At 47.4% G+C, this 16,756-nt stretch overlaps 1 protein-coding gene across 1 annotated transcript in view; it reads right to left on the reverse strand.

Annotated features, from left to right (window-relative positions):
* The window catches only part of TLN2 (talin 2), a 438,974-nt gene that overhangs the window by 355,082 nt on the left and 67,136 nt on the right, over positions 1 to 16,756 (reverse strand). Inside the window, exon 2 of the mRNA XM_078448675.2 lies at positions 10,886 to 10,975. The gene's annotated coding sequence lies outside the window, so the exon portion shown is untranslated. The remainder of the gene's footprint in view (positions 1 to 10,885; positions 10,976 to 16,756) is intronic.

Here is a 16,756-nt window from a genome sequence, read left to right on the forward strand (position 1 = left end):
GCCAAAGCACAGGATAAGGAACTAAATTATTAACTTCCTTTTGTGGAAGATGGAGTGTCTCTACATCTAGTTTTCCTAAGGCTGCCTACAATTTTTACTCTAATTCAGGCTCAAGCACCACCTCTGGGAATCTATGCCCAGGCATATTTCATTTTCCAAGCAGCTGTCTTCGGTATGTGCTAAAGGTCCACTGTCACTGCTGATTCTTCTGAGGACATGGGCAAATGTGTCCCAAGTCACGCAGAGATAACCCCCGCAAATAAGCACAGGCGTTACAACTTCCCAGGTCTATAAAAAAAAAAAAAAAAAAAAAAATTGAGAAACAAATCAGTCCATAAATCAAGCCATAATAATGGCCCCTTTCATTTAAAACCCCCACCTCAAGGATACTACCCAAGTCCTACTCCTTTATGTGCTCCCACTTTTTTTTTTCTAGCAGTGTACTAAGATAGTCGGGATATACTGTTGCTCAGGAGTATTTTTGATCATTTATATTGATCTACTAGATTTATAGAAAGTACCATTTTCCCTATTAATCCTCAAGTGGATTGCATGCAGTCATTTTGTTTGTTTCTGTAGTAACCAGAGGGAACAACAGATGGAGAGAGGTCAACCAGGTCAAATGTCCAACAGATGATGGTCCAACATAACAACAGTTGAACTGGAACAAGTTTGCGAAGCACTAATCCAGGGTGAGACTGGTCAAAATCAAAGTGGAAGTTTCCAGAGCTCTGAGAAGCACATACTTTCCACGTGGGCAGCCTCCAGCATCTTGAAAATCGCATTTATAAGCAATCCCATCATCAGTGGAAGGGCAACAACCATCATGGGTCTTACCAGCCTGAAATGCCAGCAACATACAAGCTGACCCAGCCTCATCAGGCCAACCTGGAGTCCATGTCTCACGACAAGAGAGCCACAGGAAAGAAACACAGTGGCTGCTGCATCTGGACCGTCACCGTTAGCATTTGCAGACCGGTCAAGCGTGCGAAAGGAAGAGAGCCCGTGTCCTCATCTCTCTTCCACTCCTAGGTAATCCGGAGGCAGCCAGCACAATCAGATGCAGTCAAAGGGAACGCACTGTTCACACCTCTGCGATGGTGCTTACCCTTGGCACAAGAGCAGAGGTCATGTCGTTCCAACCCCAGGCAAGTTCTTCCTCACAATGAGCTGCAGGCTCAGAAGACATCAGCCTTTCTAACTATATTCAAGAACACACCTTGCAGGGAACAAGAGTGTCCACTTCAGGAAAATCCCTTGTGCCAAAAGCACTTGCAAAGTAGACACAATTTTAAAGAAGGTCCCCTTTAAATGCCCAGCCTCAAACACTCAGCTCCTCTAGAACCCACAGATCCAATACACGAGATCACCACCATATTAACCACAGGAACAAAGCTAACATGGTCGTCTCGGGACAAAATGACATCGCGTGCCTCCCAATGTGATACACTAGAGGCAAAGCCTCATTTACATAGCATTCCTGACAAAAATACATTTAACCATGAGAAATCAAATGAGGAATTCTACAAACTCAAACTGCTAAAAAATAATTGGCCCACGATATTTAAAAATGTCCTTATCGTATAAGGAAGAAAAAAAAGGGCAGAGCAACTGTTCCCAACAACGAAACTATAGAGACATTAAACTGCACACAGTTTGCAGAATCCTGGGTTGAACCCTAGGTTAGGGGCAAGAATTTCTATGAAGGACATTACTGTGACAAGCGGCAAAATTTGAAATCAACTATATATTCAGTAATAGTAGACTAATGTTCTAGGTCTGGTTTTTACAAATTGAATGGGTTATAAAAAGAAAGACTCTGGGATGCCTGGGTGGCTCAGGTGATTGAGCATCGACTCTTGATTTTGGCTCAGGCCAGGATCTCAGGATTGTGAGATAGGGCCCGCATGAGGCTGCACGCTGAGCATGCCCCGCCTCTGTCCCTCCCCCACTCAGCATGCTCTCTGTCTTGCTCTCTAACATAGTCTTTTAGTAAAGAAAGGTTCTCGTTACTAGGGAAAACATTTAGAAGTGACGCATTAGGATGTAATTTTCAAATGGCTCAGAAAACACAAGTGATGAAGAGAATGATCAAGCAAAGGTTGTAAGATTTTTGTACCTGATCACTTACATTTTGGCTCTGTGGGAGTTCTTTGTATTGCTCTTGCAACTTTTCTCTAAGTCTGAAGTTATTTCAAAATACAGTCTTTCAACACAACACAAATTCAAGTGCAAAACGTTTCCACAGTAACGTCAGTCAAATAAGGCAAGCCCCCCTCCCCATACTACACTTCTGTGTCACCATCTACTCACCCAACAGAACCAAGGGACTATGCCCTTCCTCCATCTCCAAGCCAATGGACACCTGGCTCAAGCTCAGCCATTTAGATTGGTCTCCTAGCAATTAGAAATTGAGATACAAGGACTGAGCCAGGAAGCTGTGAGGTAGTGAACAAAACAGAGAGCTTCAAGTGTGCTGTCTCCATAGGAAGTGTAGGCAGGAGAGCTGATCTGGTTTTGTTAAGCAGAGAAGGGCTGGAACCATACAGAAATACCTGAGAGCTGCTTCTCAGAGAGCAAGCACAATTAAACATACATGGGCAGGGGGAGGGGAGTCCCCAGTGTGCTCTTCCCAAGTACATAGCAAATGCTCAAAAAAGGTTAGCTTCAATACATACCTTCTGGACACCACTTCATTCAAGCTAGCTCACTTGTGTCTGTGCCTTGGCACAAGAAGCTTTGACAACAGACCCCCATCGGTGCAATGGCATCAGAGTCCCCCTCAACTACTCTACCACAGGGCAGAACTCAGACTGCAGCCACTCACCCCAACCCCATGCTTCTGCCCCCCTCTCTCCATGGGAAAGGAGGGCTCTTTTTTTTTTCCTCTGGCCCACAGCCTCTTATCCTGGGACAAACAGGCTGTAACAAAGGGTACAGCCTGAGACAGAAACCATTCCACCTCCACAGGTTATCACACAGGGCAGCCAACAACAGGAAGGACAAGACTAGGGCCCTGATCAGTCACAACACATAGATCCTTGAACCTGTTTCAGCAACTAACCTCCCCGCAAGCCTAGGAACCACCACATAACCTCACCTGCGGGGCCTGTGACAATGTTACATTCCATGGCAAAATGGACTTTGCAGATATGCTTAAGGAGCTGGAGATTTTCCTGGAGTATCCAGGTGGTCTCAAGGGAATGCAGAAGGTCCTCAAAAGCTGAGAATGTTTCCCAGCTGTGGCCCCAGGGAGATACAACGGAGCTCGATGTGAAAATGGAACAATAGGGTCACCAGCCAAGGCAAGCAGTTGTCCTTTAGAAGCTAGAAGAGGCAAAGAAATGGCTTCTCCCCTACAGCCGCTAGAAGGACAACAGCTTTGCCCATACCTTAACATTAGCCCAGTGAGATGCCCCTAATTCTACAGATTAGAAATCTAATACATCTGTGGTCATCTGTGATAGCAGCAGTAGAAAACGGATATAGACCTTATTCCGTCACCTGGACATGAATCAATTTTCATCCTTTCTGAGAATTGGGCGTAATGACACCTAGAGACCACCTTTTAACTTCCCAGAACCACCTGGGGCACCCCCAGAAAAAAACCTGGCACTTCAACCCAACTGTCTCTAAAGGTAATTCACAAAACGAAGTATCAGACTGAACTTACTTTGTATCATCTGCCACTATATTGTACAATGTTTTGCCACCAGAGTTCTTTTCTCAGTAATAAAAATAAATTATGTCCCAAGTTGCTAACTGGCAGATCCCAGTGGCCTAGGGCGCCGGCATCCAAGTTGCTCCACACTTCATCAGAAAACTCTCCCCACCGCCCGCCCCCCACCCCCACTCCCACCCTGGAGGGCTTGGGCGCTGCCTCTGATCCCAAAGTGAAATCACCGTGGACTCCTTCCAGATTTCTGAGTCATCCTCGCCATTACAGGTCCAAGCAGCAGCAGCTGGACTGCAAACTCAAAACAGCCAAGCCCAAACTCAGCCCTGGAAATTCAGCTCCTGCACCAAGGTCATGGTCCCTCCTTCCTCCCACCTCATTACTTTCCCTAGCATCTTCTCCATTCAACTGCCCTTTGGTCTCATGGGAGCCACACAGCTGGTCGCACGAAACGCTGCCAAATGTAATCCCTGGAGGCAGCGATGCACTCGGGCTCTATTTAAGTGACTGCCTCCGCTCGCAGAAGGGCGTTCGAGGGCATGGTTCTATCACTGAAATATTTCTATTGAAGAAAACATCTGGGGGAGACAGCTACTGTCCTGACAACTACGTGATCTCATTAAGAAGGCTGGTGCCAAGTCTTGTGGCCATGGTCAAGATGGTTTTCTTAGAGGGGTGCCCGAGTGGCTCAGTCAATTAAGCATCCAACTTTGGCTCAGGTCATGATTTCACAGTTCGTGGGTTCGAGTCCCTCGTCCGGCTCTGTGCTGACAGCTCAGAGCCCGGGGCCTGCTTCAGATTCTGCGTCTCCCTCTCTCTCTGCTCCTCCCCTGCTTGTGCTCTGTCTCTTTCTCTCTCAAAAATAAACATAAAAAAAATAAAAATAAACTTTTAAAAAAAGACGATTTTCTTAGAGCTGAGACTGGTTGGGCTTCCACTTTGTCATTCAATCATCAACTGTGTGGAGAGTGTGCCCCCAACCAGAGCCGCTCCTGCAGAAGGAGGTCAAGGCAGACCCAGGAGCAAAGAGCTTTAATTACTTTTGATGATCTTCGCTGCATCTACTCAAAACCAAAGCTGACCAGGTCAGCTGCCCAGGAGATCCATCCAGAGACAGAGAATATCACTTTTAAAGGGAAGAGCCTAGGGGCGCCTGGGTGGCTCAGTTGGTTGAGCATCCGGCTTCGGCTCAGGTCATGATCTCACGGTTGGTGAGTTCGAGCCTCACGTCAAGCCCTGTGCTGACAGCTCAGAGCCTGGAGCCTGCTGTGGATTCTAGGTCTCTCTCTCTGCCCCCCTCTCCTGCTCGTGCTCTTCCCTATCTCTCAAAAGTAAATAAACATTAAAAAAAAAATTTTTAAAGGGAAGAGCCTATTTACAACAGCAAAGGCTTGCCCTAGAAGTGGTTCTGGCCCCAAAGACATCTGTTGGAAGCACCCAGTATGGCCGCTGTACAGAGCAAACAGCCTGTTTTAGGGTGGGCAGGCCAGCAAAACTCACCCCACGGGGAATTGTATCAGCCTTTTATCATCCTGTCATCATCCACCACTGTTCAACAGGAGATCTGACTCAGATGCCTGCTGACTTGCAGAGAGAGACCATGACTCGGCCCTGAAGAAATGTGCTTCTGACAAGTGTCAGTAATTCTGGGTGCCAGGAGACCCCAGCCAGAGACAGCTCAGCACGGACCCAGCAAGCTTGTCAACAAACTTCCCTCTGATCAACAACAGAGGCAGAGGAATTGAACAAGGGAGAGAGGGCAAGGCTGCCACGGGCAGCAAGGAGCAACCTCCAGCCGGACCCACATCTTTCCTCCCTGACCCAGACATGAAAAACCACTCAACACCAATGGGTATGAATGAAAAGCGGTGGGATGCAGAGAAAAGGAGTCATCAGGGAGGCCCGCCAAGTTCAGGGGGCCTGTGTGATGAGGTCTTCAACTGCAAAACCAGCGAAGACATCTTGGCAAGCCCCGCTGGTTCGAGACTCGGAAGCGCTATGAGCTCCCAGATCTGGCACAGTCATGGTTTGTTTGTCGGGTTGGTTTTTTGGAAGGCTTGTTGTAGGTTTTTAGCTTTTAACAGCATAACAACTTTTCAAGATGAACTTTCTGTGGTGGTGAGGGCCTTCACACAGTTGTTAGGGATATAAATTAAATCCTCTTTTGAAAGGTGAACTTTTAAAAGGTGTCTTTTGACTTGGAAATCCTACAGAAATGCCCCTCTGGTCTCCAAGTATGTGTTACAAAAATGTTGGTTGCAATATTACCGAGTAAATAAATGGGGAGAGGGAAGGCAAGAAGCCCAGCCAGCAGCAGGAGAACGAAACGACACAGAACACCTTTTCATGTAAAAAATATTTAACAATTAACAGATTTACATTAACAGGCCATCAAGGTCTATGACACATCAATTCTCAAAATATGTTATGCAAAACATTATACTGTATTTTTTGGCTTAAAAAATGCTTTCTCACAAAGGGCCATGAGGACTTCACATGCAGTCCTGATGCCACCTGGAAAATTTTTTTCCTTCTCTCAAAAAGCAGCGAGTTAATACCATTTGTTGTTTTTGAAACCAGCAAGAGCTCTGCCTGCAAGGAGGGAGAGGTAAAAACTGGATGAGTCTTTATGTTAATTAGAAATCATTGCTTTTTTAGGCCTTCTTCAATAGGGAGAAACATGCATTGGAGGGTCCCAAATGAGAACAAGAATGGTGACCAGAGGTCACCATGGACCCACGATTTCAGACAAGGTAATAAAATGGTACTAAAAGCAAACCTCTGTTTGCTGGAATGGGGGTACCCATGGGCACTCAGCCATGGAAGGCTGTGCCCCCTCCCAACCCCAAATGCCCTTTAAGCAATGCTGATTGTAGGGTTGGGACAGTGTCATGACTGACATGGACAGAATCTGGTCTTGAAGCAGAGGCAGGAAGTATATTAGTATCTGAGTACTATTTATCACTACATTTGGATTGGGGGGGGGGAGCCTGTATCTCTGTCCCCTAAAAAAAAGGGGGGGGGAGGGGCGCCTGGGTGGTTCAGTTGGTTAGGTGTCCAACTTCAGCTCAGGTCGTGATTTCACGGTTCATGGGTTCGAGCCCTGTGTTGGGCTCTGTGATGACAGCCTGGAGTCTGCTTTGGGGATTCTGTGTCTCCCTCTCTCTCTGCCCCTCCCCCACTCATTCTCTCTCAAAAATAAATAAACATAAAAAAAAAAAAAAGTACAGTCTGGTACTAATAAGGTGATAGGTCCCAAGTCCGGCATCAACACAGGCCCAAAAGGCTACAATACTTCACACAAGTTACCAATATGAGGAATATCAATATGGAGGATCAGTAGGTCCCTTAGACAGCTTTCCTTTTCTTCTTTTAAAATAACAGGTTGTCCTGGGCACCCCGGTAGCTCAGTCAGTTAAGCGTCCACTTTCAACTCAGGTCATGATCTCCTAAGTTCGTGAGTTCGAGCCCCTCATTGGACTCTGTGCTAACAGCTCAGAGCCTGGAGCCTGCTTCGGATTCTGGGTCTCCCTCTCTCTCTGCCCCTCCCCTGTGCATGCACGCTCGCTTGCTCTCTCTCTCACTGTAAAATAAATGATTAAAAATTTTTAGATAATAAAATAAGTTGTAAATTACTTTCATAACTCTGTAAAGTAAAAGGAAATTAAAAAAAAAAAATACAGGGGCGCCTGGGTGGCTCAGTCGGTTGAGTGTCCGACTTCGGCTCAATGATGATCTCACGGTTGGTGAGTTTGAGCCCCGCGTCAGGCTCTGCGCTGACAGCTCAGAGCCTGGAGCTGCTTTGGATTCTATGTCTCCCTCTCTCTCTGTCCCTCCCCAACTGGTGCTCTGTCTCTGTCTCTGTCAAAAATAAACATTAAAAATTTTTTAACAAAATACAGACCCGTTAGAGGGAACGGTGTTGGAAATACTCATCCAACATCTTCCACCCATTGTGCTCTCTCCCATTACCACAAATACTTGAAGACCCCAGAGTGTACTTGTGTCCCAAGTACACAAAAGGCAAGGAAACACCTACCGTTGTGTGGACTTGTGAAAGCTTATCATTACCAGAGACCAGTGTGACCAGTGTTCCCACTCCAGTGTTTGCTGGGGGATTCATCAGCAGCACTGATTAATTCACTGCTCTTCACATAGGTTACTTTAGATAAGCAAAGGGAAGAAGGAAATTACTTTGTTGGGTTCATTTAACAAATGTTTTTGGAGCTCAAGGCTCAGTGCTGAGCCCTGGGACCCAAGGATGGATGAAGCATAATCCCTGTTCTCAAAGGGTTCATTTCTACCAAGCAACTGGCCTCCAACACAAGAGCTCAGCTGGAGGAAATGCAGCCAGACACAGGTGGAAAAGGACACTTCAGCCAGCCCTCGAGTGAGCAACCATGATATGTGGACAGTACTCTAAGTGCATCATGTCTCTAACAACTTTGTCAGGTCAAAGTCCTCTCCATCCTTCTGCTGTTGAGGAAACAGACCCAGAAAACAGAAGCTACTTGCTCATCATTGGTGCCTGCGTGAGAATCCACAGCCCAGGCAAACACCCAAGGGCCAAGGTTATCACATCACTGAGCCGGGGGTGGGGATCCCATCTCCCGGTCGCAGGAGCCCTGACTCCAGGTGGAAAAGCAACCATGATTCCCCAAAACCGGAGAAGCGAGAAGGAGCTGTTTTCGAGATCCGCTTCCCTCCCTTCCTGGGTAGGCCCACTCCACACCACAGAGGGCAAGTATTTGTGTGGGTTGAGGAACAGTTTGTAAAACCATCTTAACAGCACTGTTCCCACCATTGTCCAGACCAGGAGTCCCCCCTGGCCACAGAAGCCTAGCTCTGTAGGTTCAACTGAATTCTACATTTGATGGGTACACAGGAGTATATACTTGAGGCCAAAGCAGAGGAGACTAACTGAAACCTGAAAACGCATCAAGCACTGCAATTGTATACGAGATCCACGACAGACCAAATAACCCTCTGCAAAGTAAAGCTCCCTGGAGATTGTCTCTGATGCACAAATGCCACAAAATGGCCAGAAAATGGTCTTGAGAACACATAAATCGACCTGACCCCTTGCCCTCTCCCTTCCAGCCATGAGCCATGGATGACTAGGAAGTAGCAGGGGCTCTGGGGACCCCCGGCAGCCATCAGTCCCCCTGGGTAGCTGGCCCCAAGAAGGCAGGCTGAGGCTGGCAGCGGGGGGGGGGGGGGGGGGGGGGGGGGAAGAAGTGGCATCGGAAAGTAATACACAACTCACTCTGCCCTGCCCGTTGCTGCCTCACTTCATTGACCAAGCTCCTACCCTGACTCAAAGGGCTTTGGAGTGCCTACAGAAGCAATATCTTACCATTGACATGCAGGGAAAGGCCACATCCAGGGGTGTGAGAGAAAGATGGAAGCCAACACAAATCAGCAGCAATCCCTTGGTGGTACCAGCCATAAAATCCCATTTTTAGTGGGGATTCAGGTGGCAAAGACCAGAGGAGGAAGAGCTCAGCATGACGTCTGACAGAGGAGGCTGGACCCCAAATGCACCTGCTGTGTGAGCCAGTGATTTCCTTTATCCCAGCCTCGGTCTTGCCCTCTATAAAATGGTGACTGCCTACCTCATGGGCAGGAGGGAGGGCTGAGACACAAGACCACGTGCCAGGCGCTTAGCCAGGCACCCGGTACACCTTGAATACTCCTTAAATGTCTGTTGAAAGTGCTCATCGCTCAAGCGGTATATCAACATGGCTTCTCGGGAAGACTCAACACTACCTGCGAAAATCTTGACTGCAGCGGTGCTGATCCGGCCACGACGCAGCAGGGTCTCACGCCAACAACCACGGGGCCAGCCCATTGCCGGCACTCAAGACACCTACTTTGGTAGCAGCGACCTGAACCCCTCCAGCCACCCCTCTCACAGCCTCTTTACCTGCTTGGAGGTTTCACACAGCTGCCAACACGGTCTCTCTCAACACCCCACTTGGGATCCAGGGTGGTGGCCCTGTCGATATGGCCTCTGCTCTTGAAAAACACCCTCCTGATTTCCAGAAATGCTGACTTACAGAGAGGGCACACTGCACAGAGACCCCACAGGATTTCAATGCACAAATTTGAGAAGCACGGCATTTCGGAGGTCACTGACAAAACCCCAAGTTAGGATGATAATGAGATAGGGGCACATGGACACAGGTGAGGTAAGAGGCTCCCGTACTTTTCAGCCGGGCTCCTGTTTCAGTACACTCAGCCTCACGCAGCTGAGGGAGACAGACTGGCCAGACAAAATTCCATCAGTTCTCTGGGGGCTTGACAGACACACCTCTCGAAGCGTTCCCCAAGAGTCACGCTCAAAGCCAAGTGTCCCGTGCTTCACGAACCTCAGACCTTACTTCTCCAAGCGTGATCTATACAACAATAGCATTGGCATCATTTGGAACTTGCTAGAAATGCAAAATTTCAGGCCCCACCCAGAACCACCCAGTCAGGAATCTGCATTTTAACTGGATCCCCAGGAGACACGGCTGTATTCAGAACAGAACGATCTATCCACTTAGGGTTGTGACACTGAAGTTTTCACCTCGTCTTTTTCTTCCTTCATAGAAGTGCCAGGACAGCAGACTGTGCCTACCTCAGCCACCAGCACCTCCTAGATACTCAAATATTCGTTGCATGAACAAACATATGAACGGGTGGTCTATCAAGTAACTGAAGAGACCAATGCTGTTGTTAAGTGCAAAGAAAAAGGCAGACAGGGGTCCAAGAGAAAAAGACAAAGAGAATGTGGAGGGAGGGGGTCTTTAAGTGAGTCAAATAAGGCCTCTCTAAAAGGGAGGGCGATGTGAGGATCAAACATGACAGAGAAGGGGGGAACATCTGGGCCAAGAGGAGGTCAGGCAGAGGGCCACCACCTGCATTTGCCCCCCCCTCAAGAATCTGTTCCTGTAGGTAAGTAAAGATGCACTGTCAACATTTGCCCTGGTGGTACAACCAAGAAGCTCCAAGGAGGCAAATACAGAAGGGCCGTGACCTCTACGATGGTTGGGGGCAGAAAGGTTGTGCCTGTGGTCACCACTGCCGTTTCCAAGGCTCCTGGAGTTGAGTGTCAGAAAGCCCGGCAGCCGTGGCTGGAGGCCGTGACTCCCGGCCACCACCCTTCACCCTCCGAGTCCACGGGCCTCCAGCTACTTGCCAAGTAGAAACACGCAGGTCACTCACAGTTTTCAACAAGTTGCTCCAGGAGTTTGTGGGCAGCGAGACATCCAAGAGCCGGGGAACCCAGTCCAGATGTTACCCTACAGCAGCACGCTGGCAAAGAGGAGACAAAAGACAAAGGTCAGGCCAACGTTCTCCCAACACCGAATGACATCGATGGGGTTCAGGCTAGAAGCGGGCAGAAAAGGACAACAGGGAAGGCCAGTGGCCTCTGAGCACCATGCAGTTAGACTGCTGGCCTCCCCTCTGCCCTCCGTGTCAGGAGAGACACCACCACACCCCGATCCAATCTGCCAATCCCCCAGTGTGGAGCCGACAGACAGCTGTCACAAGTCCTAGGAGGCATTGGACCCAACCGGTCTTTACAGAAGAGAACAATCAAGACTCTAACAAGAGCTGCCTTGCCCCAAATTAGGAGCACGTAATGGCCATACTAGGAATGGAATCACAGAAACCACGTCTGGAAAGCTTAAACGTACCTGTGAATTACCTTCCTTAATAAAACTCACGTTTCTAAATGTTACTCTTATTCTGTCTGGCTCTTAACCGACAAAACGAGTCAAAACAGCCTGCATTTCCAAATCTTAACCCTTCCCCTAAATTCTGTCTCTGTAATCCCCGAAGACTTTCAACAGCCAAAATGAGACTCCTGGTTTTCTTCAAAAACAAAGTTTAAGAGAAGAAAACCTTTCACATTTGAGTACAAGGAGTCTAAAACCTTTGGTGGGTGGGTGGGTAGGGGGCGGGAAACACTGAACATCTAAAAAGTCTCAGTTTATGAGATGGAAGGAATATAGAACCCAAATGGAAGCTCTGTTCCCACACATCAGGTTTATATACCCCAGAGACCAGAAACCTCCCGGGAAATGCTCAGAGACCCTAAGTAGCAGTACTTTTCAAAAATGGGTGGCCTAAGACTGTTGTCAAAGGTCATTTTGTTAAAATGAAATTGATGATCGAAATCCCAATTCTCTAGGAAATGAGTCTTCTGAGTGTATTTTTAAATTAACCTTCGTCTAATGATATATTTAAACCATAATCATCTAAATAGCTCTTTCCCTAGGGTTTTAGTTCCAGCTGACCCCGACATGTCAATACATCCTTGGACACATCACCCCTAACTTTGCAGACATGCAGGCAACTCATCCATAAAAAGAACATGAATGGGACAAAACTCAGGTGTCCCTCAGCTACAGAACTCAAAAATTCCCTCTCATTGCTGGAACAACGCTTAAATGTACCTCACATTAAGTCAGCTTATACAAAGCATAATTACTCGCCTACTTTGAAGAAGTAAATGTCAGTCATTATGAATTTAAATTGCCCTATCTCTTAAGGAAATAACTAGGAAGTCATAATAACAATAGTTGTGTTCTGTTTCTAGGGAGTTAGCTTCAGCAGGGACCAATCTGCCCCCACCCTCACTAAATGGGTATTTGGATCCGTTTCCCCAAAGGTCCAGTATTTATAGGCCAAAGTTACGGTTTCTCCTGCATCAAGTGGAACTTAGGCAGTGAGGTCATTTGTTTTGAAACTACAGCAACCACCCCAATTTCCCCCCACCATTTAGCATTCTAGTTACTCTGGGTCAAAGAAAGGAAATGCAGCTTTGAAAGAAAAGGTAAAGACTGCTAGGCCGCCGGGAACACAGTCAAGAATTCCACCCTGGACAAGCCACGGTATGACTTACTGTTCACTTCCCTTTCAACACTCAGGCACACGCAAATGTCACAAGTCCATGCAGACATACAGTTAGATCAAACCTATTTCAAAGTCTTCAACAGCTCCAGTATTCACCTAGAAAACGGAAAACAGGGGCCTGGGTGGCTCAGTCAGGTAGGCATCCGACTCTTAGTTTCAGCTCAGGTCATGACCTCATGGTTTGTGGGTTCAAGCCTCGCATCAGGCTCTGCACTGACCAGCACAGAGCCTGCTTGGAACCTCTCTCTCCCTCTTTTTCAAAATAAATAAATTTAAGAAAAAAAAAATGAGGGCGGAGTACGCCTGGGTGGCTCAGTCGGTTAAGCATCAGACTTTGGCTCAGATCATGGTCTTACGGTTCGTGAGTTTGAAACCCGCATCAGACTCTGTGCTGACAGCTTGGAGCCTGGAGCTTGCTTCAGATTCTGTGTCTCCCTCTCTCTCTGGCCCTGCCCCACTCAAACTCTGTCTCTCGCTCTCTCAAAAATAAACCTTAAAAAAAAAAAAAAATAGGTGGAACAAACAGTAACAAGAAAGAAACAAAAAACAAAACCTACCATAATGGCAACATTATTCCTTATCCTTATGGAGAGGGAGGGTCCACAAATTCCTCTGAAGTATCAGAGACTCTTTCACCCAAAAGAACACAATGCATTCAATTTCAAAGGGTTCACAAGCTCCCTGAAGTTTCTCTCTGTACCTGTGGCTGAGGACCCCTGCTGAATTAAAATGTTAGAAGGATTCCCCTTTTCTAATTCTCTCCCCCTTGTAAATGGGGGTATCAAGGACAACCTCATTTACAAAGTGATCCACAAGAGCAGGGACCATGTAGAAAACTGGCTTCTGGCGGCATTTATGGTGGGAAAGTCACACTGTGCAGCTGGCAATGCTCACAAGGGTTTCAGAGCCCTCTACATCTGTGATCCTTTGCTGAACAGTTTAGCAGGAAGCTTCCCAAAGCTACTTGTTTATGCTCGGTACTTGATTTTTCAAAACCAAGAATATAATGCACATCAAGCAACAAACACACTTATCATTAGGAACGCATACACAGGTACTAACAGTAACAAAAGTAGGAGTGATCTAAACAAAAAGTTAACACACTGATCACCTCTGAGGTGAAAGGACATCTTGTACTATTTTGTCACACTGATTTCTTAACCTGGTTGTTGGCTTCACAGATGTTCATTTTACTCTTCAAAATGCACCTATACATTTTATATACTCTATGTATAGGTCACAAAGCAATTTGGGTAACTGGGGGTGGGGGGTGGGGGGGGAGGACTGGAGTCAGTCAATGACAAGGACCTCCAGGCATTCTTGTCTCAGCGCTCATTTAAGACAGGCCACTAAGCCTGTGGAATGAGGCCTGTGCTTGTCAAAGGGTGGGGCCCACAAAGGAACAGTTAAAATTCTGGCTCCAGGGGCACCTTCTATAAATACACTTTCATTTTTAAATGTCCACGCCCTGGGACAGTCCTGTGCTCTGGGGCTGAGGCCATGCTGACCTCCAGGGCTGCCTGTCACTCTGGGAAGGGCTGGTGTTGGGTTTCTGCAAACCCAGTGGTCTTTCCTCTTACATGCTCTGCAAGGCTCTTTCCGGCGGCACATTCTGTTACCATGAACCAGCCCGGGAAGCCTTCCTGATCAGCTGAGAAGGGAGTGAAGACCCAGAGGCTTCTCCAAGTTTGGAAGAACCCTTGGCCACTCCGTCCTCAGCTGGACACAAAGGCCAGGGTTCCTTACATATTCTCCTTCGGATGCATCATCCACCCTTGACCTTCCTGTGGAGAATTCTGCTCATTCAGTGAGTGATCAACTCAGCTGCTCATGAGAAAAAAAAATGGGTGAAGTGTCTGGAAACTTGAACAGTAGGTCTCAATTCCTCGCCCTTCCCACACACATACCAATATCCTCTCGGCCACATAAGGCAAGCAGGCAATTCAGAGATGACCCCTGTTTTGCAATCTCCCTAGCAGACTCGCCGCCATTTTTATTTTCTAGTTACAGTAGCCAAACACTGACACCATGACATCCAACATTTCAATGGGTTTGGGACCACTTGGACTGATACCAAAGACACACGCGCCTCATCAAGCAAGTGCCACAGCCCGACATCTCCTGCTCAGAGTTTCTTCTCACTCAAGTCTGTGCTTTGAAAAAGCAAAACAGAAGCCAAAGAGTACAGAACACACTCTTTCATAAGTCACTTTCTTGCAAAAAAAAAAAAAAAAAAAAAAAAAAAAAACACCTCACTGGATTCCGCCATCTTTCGAACTCAAGACAGGCATGGCTTGCTTTCCTGTGTACGCACACATGAGAATTTGAGTGTGGGTGTATGTGTGGGTGTATGTGCATGCGTGCGTGGCACACACACACGCGCCCAACATTCTTCTTGATGGATTCCAAACAATAGCTTCCAGGGAAACCATTGCTAGGAGTTCAGGAAAAGTAAAGGTCCTGCCAATTCCAGAAGGACAAAGGGTTTCAGCCACTAACAAGGGAACAAAATGATCTCATTGCCCCTTTCCCACTGAGACTGTAAGTGGGATCCTTCTCAAATTCAGAGCGCTCACTTACAGGCACGGTCACTGTTTCCACACAATGGGACCCATGTGGAAGGACAGCCAAACCAGGAAACAGATTCCAGAGGTAGCCTTTTGATGTTTAACCCAGACAATCTGCAGACGAGGCTCTACAGCCAAGGGGGGGGTGCTGACACTCTCAGTGAGGAGCAAGACCCTGGCAGTAGTCACCGCATCTAACAGCTTATTCCTTTAAACCAAGGCATGGGCCAGGACTGAACATGGACTGTCCAATGACAGGCATGCATCTCTGGGGCACTAGACTGTGCTCAACTGTAATTCCTTGTGATTCCTGCATGCCTCCAAGAACACAGGTAATAAAAGGTCTCATGGTGCTTTCCCCCACGTGTCATGGGTCATGGGACAGTACATAGTCCTACAGGGGTGGGTAGAGGTGGATGGGATACATGAAGGTAGCTGTTCGTGTGGCCCTCATGGGTTTGCTGCATTTATTACCCACCCAGAGGACAGGCACCGTGCTGAGTGGTGGGAGGAGGTGGTAGTTCCTTTTAAGGTCAAAAAAAATTCTGAAGATTCTTTCCTGCAAATGCCAACACACACACACACACACACACACACACACACACACACGTAGCTGTGCTTCTAGTATCCTTGGAGATAGCAGATTAAGACACAAATGCTTTAAAATAAATTTTTAATTAACCCCACTATCTCCTACATACATTTTTAAAATAGCAAAAACAAACTCCAAGACAGTTTCATTGCGTAGACAAATACTTCACACACATGAATTAAGGATCCCTTGAGCAACCCCCACAACACAGCAGCATGTGTTCTTTCTGCCCCAAACTAGGGCTGGGGTAGCGGCCGAGGGATAAAAACGACCTCCAAGAGCCCCCGCAAAATATCGGGCATACTTGAAGGCTACACTGTTGGAAGAAAACTTTAGGTCCCATGTAAATATAGGAACTATTTTAAGTTATTTATCTTGAGAGCATGCACGAGTACAAGCAGGGGAGGAGAAGGGAGAGAGGGAAAGAATCCCAGGCAGGATCTACACGGTCAGAGCAGAGCCCAATGAGGGCTCAAAGTTACAAACCAGGAGAGCATGACCTGAGTCAACATCAAGAGTTGGAGCCACCCAGGGGCCCCAGAGCAAGTATTTTTTTTTTAATTTAAAAAAAAATTTTTTTTTTAACGTTTATTTATTTTTGAGACAGAGAGAGACAGAGCATGAACAGGGGAGGGGCTGAGAGAGAGGGAGACACAGAATCTGAAACAGGCTCCAGGCTCTGAGCTGTCAGCACAGAGCCCGACACGGGGCTCGAACTCACGGACTGCGAGATCATGACCTGAGCCGAAGTCAGACACTCAACCGGCCAAGCCACCCAGGTGCCCCGCAAGTATTTTTTTAACTAAGCCACAACCTGCATCACCTGTCAGAGCTGCCAGACTTCTCCATCGCCACACCCCACCCAGGACCCCTGACACACTCTCCTGCGATTCCCGTTGCAGGTTTTGGGAAATCCGATTCAGCGTACTTTTCATACTGTTCTAGAATCCTCTTTTCTCTCCTCTCTCAGCCCGGGGTTCCTGTCCAGCAAGGACTGCCCTTTCCTGGAGGCAT

This window comes from Panthera onca, chromosome B3 (assembly GCF_046562875.1).
Source record: "Panthera onca isolate mPanOnc1 chromosome B3, mPanOnc1 haplotype 2, whole genome shotgun sequence".
In the NCBI taxonomy this organism is placed as follows: Eukaryota; Metazoa; Chordata; class Mammalia; order Carnivora; family Felidae; genus Panthera; species Panthera onca.